Genomic DNA, 6,385 nt, shown 5'->3' on the forward strand with positions numbered 1-6,385 from the left:
TTTAACTCCAAGTTTGTCATTGGTTCATCTGGGCTTGGCCTTTTTATTGCTTCTACTGGCTTAGGGGCTTGAATGATGTGCTCCTGAAATTTGGGTTTTAATTCAGATAGTTCCTTCTTCTCAGTAGTCTTGACTTCAGGCTTTACCGGTTCAGGTGGCTTCTCACTATTATGCCTACCTTTTGTACAGCCTACAATGCTTAAGAAGTCAGAGAAATCAGTTGTCCTTCTTTTACAGCAAGACCAACCCTTTAGGGCATCATGAAAGACAGGAACACCTGGGTGGTATGTGCAAGCATCGTCCGAGTTGGCCTCTGGGTCGAAACGCTGGCCACAGCCGCGGTTGTAACGCAAGAGCGCCATTCCGTCTTCCCGGCGAAATCCAGACCACCCGGGACTAGAAGTGAACCACCGCAGCAATCATCAGCCCTACTGTTCAGGCCGCAGCTAGCTTCCGGAAGCCCGAACATAAACATTTTTAAGAACATATATTTTTGCATTATTATCTCTACTTCTGTACATGGATTGGTTCATGTAATTTATGATGTAAAAAATCACTAATGGTTACATGCAATTTATTTATACAAGTTCAAGAAAGTGTAATACCACACAGAAACATTGAGAAGGAGTTGATAATTTTAAGGATGGAGTGTTAAGTGTTAAGTAATATCTAACGGAAGATATTGCTTCATTATTCTCACCCACTCCTCTCTCTCTCTCTCTCTCAAAATCCTCAGATATTTGGAGGATATTAATCATTCTGTTAAAAACCCTGAATTGTGTTTCACCTCTGCATAGTGTTTTTGGTAAGATGTTCTCACACGTGCAGAGGACAAGAATTTCAGAGCTGAATTAAGAAATGACCCATAGTTTAGATCTTACAACCACTCTTATAACTGATCCTTTCCCAGTTGCTACTGCTTCTTTGCTGCCACTGGTCTATAGAATGCTAGAGTTTTCTCAGTCCTTCAAAGTCAAGGATGTAAGTTAAACTTAACTTTAGGCCCAGACTTAAACATCATTGGTAAAAGACCTAGTTAGACATTCATAATCTTGTTAGTTATTTTTCCATAGGTAGATATATATTTAATATTAATGTATAATTAATTATTTCACTGTATTATAAGTATTTTTATCAATAAAAATTATAAGAAATGAAACGAAAAATATTGACAAAACAAAATAAACCTTTTTTTTTTTTTCTCCCAGAGCTGAGGACCGAACCCAGGGCCTTGCGCTTACTAGGCAAGCACTCTACCACTGAACTAAATCCCCAACCCCAAAATAAACTTTTTGCCTTAACATCATCTTCATAATGATACTGAGGACAAAATATAAGGAATAGGGAAAAATATAAAGTCTACTCAATTCAAATATTCTGTTTTATTAGATATTAAATATGAGCTGGAAAAGAAAGTCACTGTGATACAATTACATAAACCTTCTGATTGTAGCACTATCAGTATTTGAATTAAATATATAATTGCTTATTTATTTATATACTGCGTACTTAAAAAATTGAAGTGATTTTATGAAAATGTGTTGGCAGTCCTTGAATATAATATAACACAGAATCATAATGTGGTTTTGTCAATTTAATAACAATGCCAGAATATTTAAAGATATTCATTGTCATAGCTATCCACGTATTCTGAAACATTACTTACATAAGTGGTATATTATCTGTGCAGCATTTCCTCCATCCGATTGGTATTTGACATCATTATGCATTGTATTTTTATAAGATAGTTTTTATACATTATTTTAGCGAATATTACAACACAATTTCAGGAGTTCATCTGTTACCTTATCTGAATCTTTTAACTGTTACTGGAAGGACACTGAAATATTCAACGAAATAGCACTTTTCTTTTATCAGGAATCCTTTTCTGGCTTTTAGAGATAACCGTGTATGGATGACCCAGCAGAGACACCTATGCTCACTGGGATTCTATCACTTAGATTTTCTGCTCCAGCTTGGAGGGAGACTTGGAGTTCTTTCTCCTTAGTTATTTTCTATTCAATTCTCCAAGTGGGGAATTTGTAGTTCCTAATTTTTGTTTTGTTAATTTGCTATTCATCTCTTCTTTTGTCTCCATGACTAATTATACAGAAACTATGCCAAATCCCTGCAAATTCAAGCACTGTGGCCCCAGACAAATTTAGAAGCATGTTAGCAGTCTACCTTTAAATACTTTAACAAAAAGAAGTAAATAGTTTTACTGAATGAAATACATTCATTATCTTGTTCCTTCATAAGCTCTTGTGTAAAAAGGACACATCAGCATGCAAATTCCATTAATATTCAATATGTTTGCTTTCAGCATTATTCTGCAATGCTGATCATCTGCTTCTTCTTCAAGTCTAACTTACATGTGGGCAATAATGACTAGTTGGTTACAGTGACCAACCAATGAAAAGTTAAGAGGATACAGGTGGAAATCAGGGAAGGGCTTACCAAGAGGACTATTCCCTTCTCTTGAGAAAAGTGGCATGAAGGACAAAATTTGCTCAATGATAAACACCTATGCATGAGAATAGAGAAAGGGGCTTTATGCAATGCCTAACTCAGATTGCCTCCTACGCAGACATATTGCCAAATATACGTGTTCTCTCTTATCCAGACACATCAAGATAGGAACTGTCAACATGTGTTCACTGATGACTGCTTTCACTCTATGTCTTCATTTTCGTCTTTTGCCTTTCATGGATAGTCAGTCTTTTACCTGTCCCATAAAAGGAAGGTGAGTACCATCCACAGTCTATACAAAGAGCATAAAGAGACTCAGGTTTCCAGAGTTATGTGTGGTACAATTTGCACTTGAGTTTTTCCTGAGGAGACTTTGCGAAGGTATAGACATTGCTTAGTGCCCCCTGAAGAAAAGTTTCAAACAGATGGTGAATTTATTTGTTAATACTACTATTTTGCTTGACATTTGGAAATAGGACAGTATGTAGAAAATGTATATTTAAAATGTAAACCAGAAATAATTATAATAAAAAGACTTAGACAACACAATCGTACCTGAAATTGAAAGAAAACTTAAAACCTCATTGAAATTACAAAGATCTGAGCAATTTTAAACAAGATGTGCATAAAACACAAGACTAAGAGAAAATACATATCATTCCAAATACATCCACATAGGATCTTATTAGTTTCCATGTCAAAGGTCAATATAAAGGTGTCACACTTCTGCTGAAATCATAGCAATTAAAAGGAATAACTTAAAAAAATCCATAGCAGATGTATAATCAAAATTTATTTGAATGCTTGGCTTCAGCTCAAATGTATTTTCTAGATATTAAATTTAAAAGTTATCATTCTTGGCCACCTTCATGGCTTTCAGCATGCAGAAGAAGAGGATAATCAAATATAATCAAATGATCAGTATGAATAAGGGACTATACTACTGGAATATTTGACTGAACCAAGTGAGATACTATCCAGACAACCCTTTGCCACTGATTTTTTTCTTAAAGAAAATAGAAAACTTCTGTCAGGATATTGAACACTATGACCTTGACTCAAGACAACACTGTAATCCCTACCTTTTACCAATAAATAAATAAAATTAAAATTAAAATCAGAAAAAAGGATATATCTTCTTAATGCCAAGGTCAAATCTAAAGCTAAAAATATATTTACCAGCTATAAACAGTTCTCTTTTCATACATTATTCTCACAACTGTTCCATATTCTCTGACTAAAAGAGGCTATGAGGTACTATGTTGTCAAACTCACAACTCTGGGAAAAATATTCAGGATATCAGAATGGAGCTTATGGGACAATGCAGGGATCATAAATGTCAAAACCAATAAATAATATTTCTTTCTTATATTGACAGAAGCTAATGTCTAGCCCTACTCTGAATTAAAATAAAATCCGTATTTCAGCCCAACTTGATCAATTATGGCTAGCTCCTCTTGATGTTTTACCTGTTACATGGATAAGGGCAGCTTTTACTATAAATGACTCTGCCAATGAGGCAGTCATCTTACCTAACTTCTATAGACTCTCCAGACTTCCACTTCCCTTTACAGGAGTCTGGTATAAAGAATAGTTAATTATACAATTAAATAGTAATCCATCAAATAAAACTTTTGCCAATCTAATTATAGGTTATACTGTAGAAAGAAGAGGAGGATAATGATGATAATAATGATGATTAATAATAATAATAATAATAATATAATGTGGCAACTATGTCTCTAATTATATCTCTCAGTATTTACGTGGAAACTGCAAAGAGTCCCAATGATCAACCTCTGAACATAAAGTGATTGATAAAGACAAAACAAAACAAAAAACAAAAGCAAGGAACCTCCTTAAGTTTCTGAGCCAAAATAAGTTTTCTCCACAGTCCAATTGAAGACCACGTAACAAAGAAACCATTGACTTTGTTAAGACATAAGATAAGTGAACAATCTTTGGGTGGTTTTCTTGCCCATTTTCTTTAACAAGAGCAAAAGTGCCCAGTAAGAAGTGTGGCAGTACTAATACTTTGTGTATGCTGCGGATGCTGCTTCACCCTCACAGCAATCTCCAAGATCGATTGCTATCATCTAATGGCTGGCCTATGTGCTAGATCTCTGCTAAGATTTTTTTTTTTTGTGGCCCCTTAAACAAACTTTCCTTGAAGCCACTGACTACTGCCTTTTACTATGGTTCCCTTTTGACAGCTTGAAGCAGCTAGAATGGTCATCATTGCCTACCCCAACAGTAGGAACTGCTTTGATCTATGAGAGGGAATGAGAAAAAATATTGAAGGATATAGACAGAAAGAGAAAAGAGGGACTTGTTTCTCAAGAGAGCTATTTCCATGTTCATAAGAGAGGTAGCAGGGAGTAGAAGCCACATACACACACACCCTGGCATTCTACTTTCATGGGAAAAATAAATAAATAAAAGAAGTAGGAGGAGCCAAGGACCTCTCTAAAAACCTAACCTAGAGCATCATTGTAACTTCCCAATCTGTTTCCTCTCATCTTGGTGGGAGCTGTCAACTTGTGAAAAATTAAATAATTATTTTTCTTCTCTCTCTTCATTTTGCCTTTTTCCTTTGTACATGTGAGTCATTCATCTTCTCTAGACGGTCAGTTCTTTGTGTGTCCCACAGAATGAACTGTTATTTCCAGGATCTCCATTATATAATGACCATCAAAGTGTGCTGGCAGCCTTATTCAGTGATGCTCTATTCTACTTATCTACAACTACTACTCTACTGCTACCACTGCTAGGATGACTACTTCTACTACTTCTCTACTTCTTCCTTCTTGATAATCTTCTTTCTTCCTCCTCCTCCTTCATCCTCCTCTTCCTCTTCTTCCTATTTCCTCCTCTTATTCTTATCATTAAAACTGTCCTTCGGTAACTTTCTCCACCTACCTCACTTTACTGTATTATAACCTGACGGCATATTTAACATGTTTCTTTGATTTGAGTAATTGTACAAAGTTAGGGTATTTTTAAATTATATGGTAAGCTTTTTCACTCTAACACTCTACTCATGGTGCATTCCTCTAGCTAGGAAGCCAGTGATTATGATTTATTAGATATGGCATATGCTTGAGATACTAACACTTAGAGCCTAATGCTGGAGGATTTCGAATTCAAGGAAAGCCTATGTTATATAAAAAAGACTCTATCTCAAAGTATCTTTTTTTCTTGAATATCAAGAAGCAATTCAGGGACTAGAGATATCTCTTAGCAGTTAAGACCTTACATTGAATAGTAGAAAAACCGAGATTGATTCCCAGCACCCATATTAAGTGATTTACACTTGGCTATAATTTTAATCCAGGAAATCAGATGATTCTAATTCCCATGGCACCAGCATTCTTGTGCACATATGTACGCAAAGTCACACACACATACACACAGAAAAATTAATATAATAAAAATACATCTTTTTAAAAAGATAATTCATGGCTAGTAGATACAATGAGATATCTGTTATTCTAGCCTAGTCAAGCTCTTGTTAAGTGAGGGCCAGTATGCTACACAACCTTCATAAATCACATCTACTCCATAAGTTAAAGGTTGTTAATTACTGCAAATCTATGGTGTGAAGTATGCTCAATAAGACAATCATTTCAATGACTGCATATTTAAATGCTCTTCTTCAAGATTTTTTTCTACATGTCTGGTAAAGTCATTCTGCTCTAATATCAGTAGGAAATATGAGATATATGAATCATCCTATGAATCCCATTTCTGTATCAGTGAAAGATAATAGAGATAGGAAGTGTCTTATGACTTCGACCTCACTAGCAACTGTCAAGTGTGATTTCGAGAGTCTGTCTACTCTGTAATCTCCCCTACACTCCTGTCCTCTGTCATTCACAGATTTAGCTACAGTGGGCTAGCTTTGGTGATGCAGGC

At 35.4% G+C, this 6,385-nt stretch overlaps 1 pseudogene; it reads right to left on the minus strand.

Annotated features, from left to right (window-relative positions):
• Positions 1–407, minus strand: part of LOC110300821 — a 1,927-nt pseudogene extending 1,520 nt beyond the window's left edge.
• Positions 408–6,385: the final 5,978 nt, after the last annotated feature.

Source organism: Mus caroli, chromosome 8 (genome assembly GCF_900094665.2).
Source record: "Mus caroli chromosome 8, CAROLI_EIJ_v1.1, whole genome shotgun sequence".
Classification (NCBI taxonomy): Eukaryota; Metazoa; Chordata; class Mammalia; order Rodentia; family Muridae; genus Mus; species Mus caroli.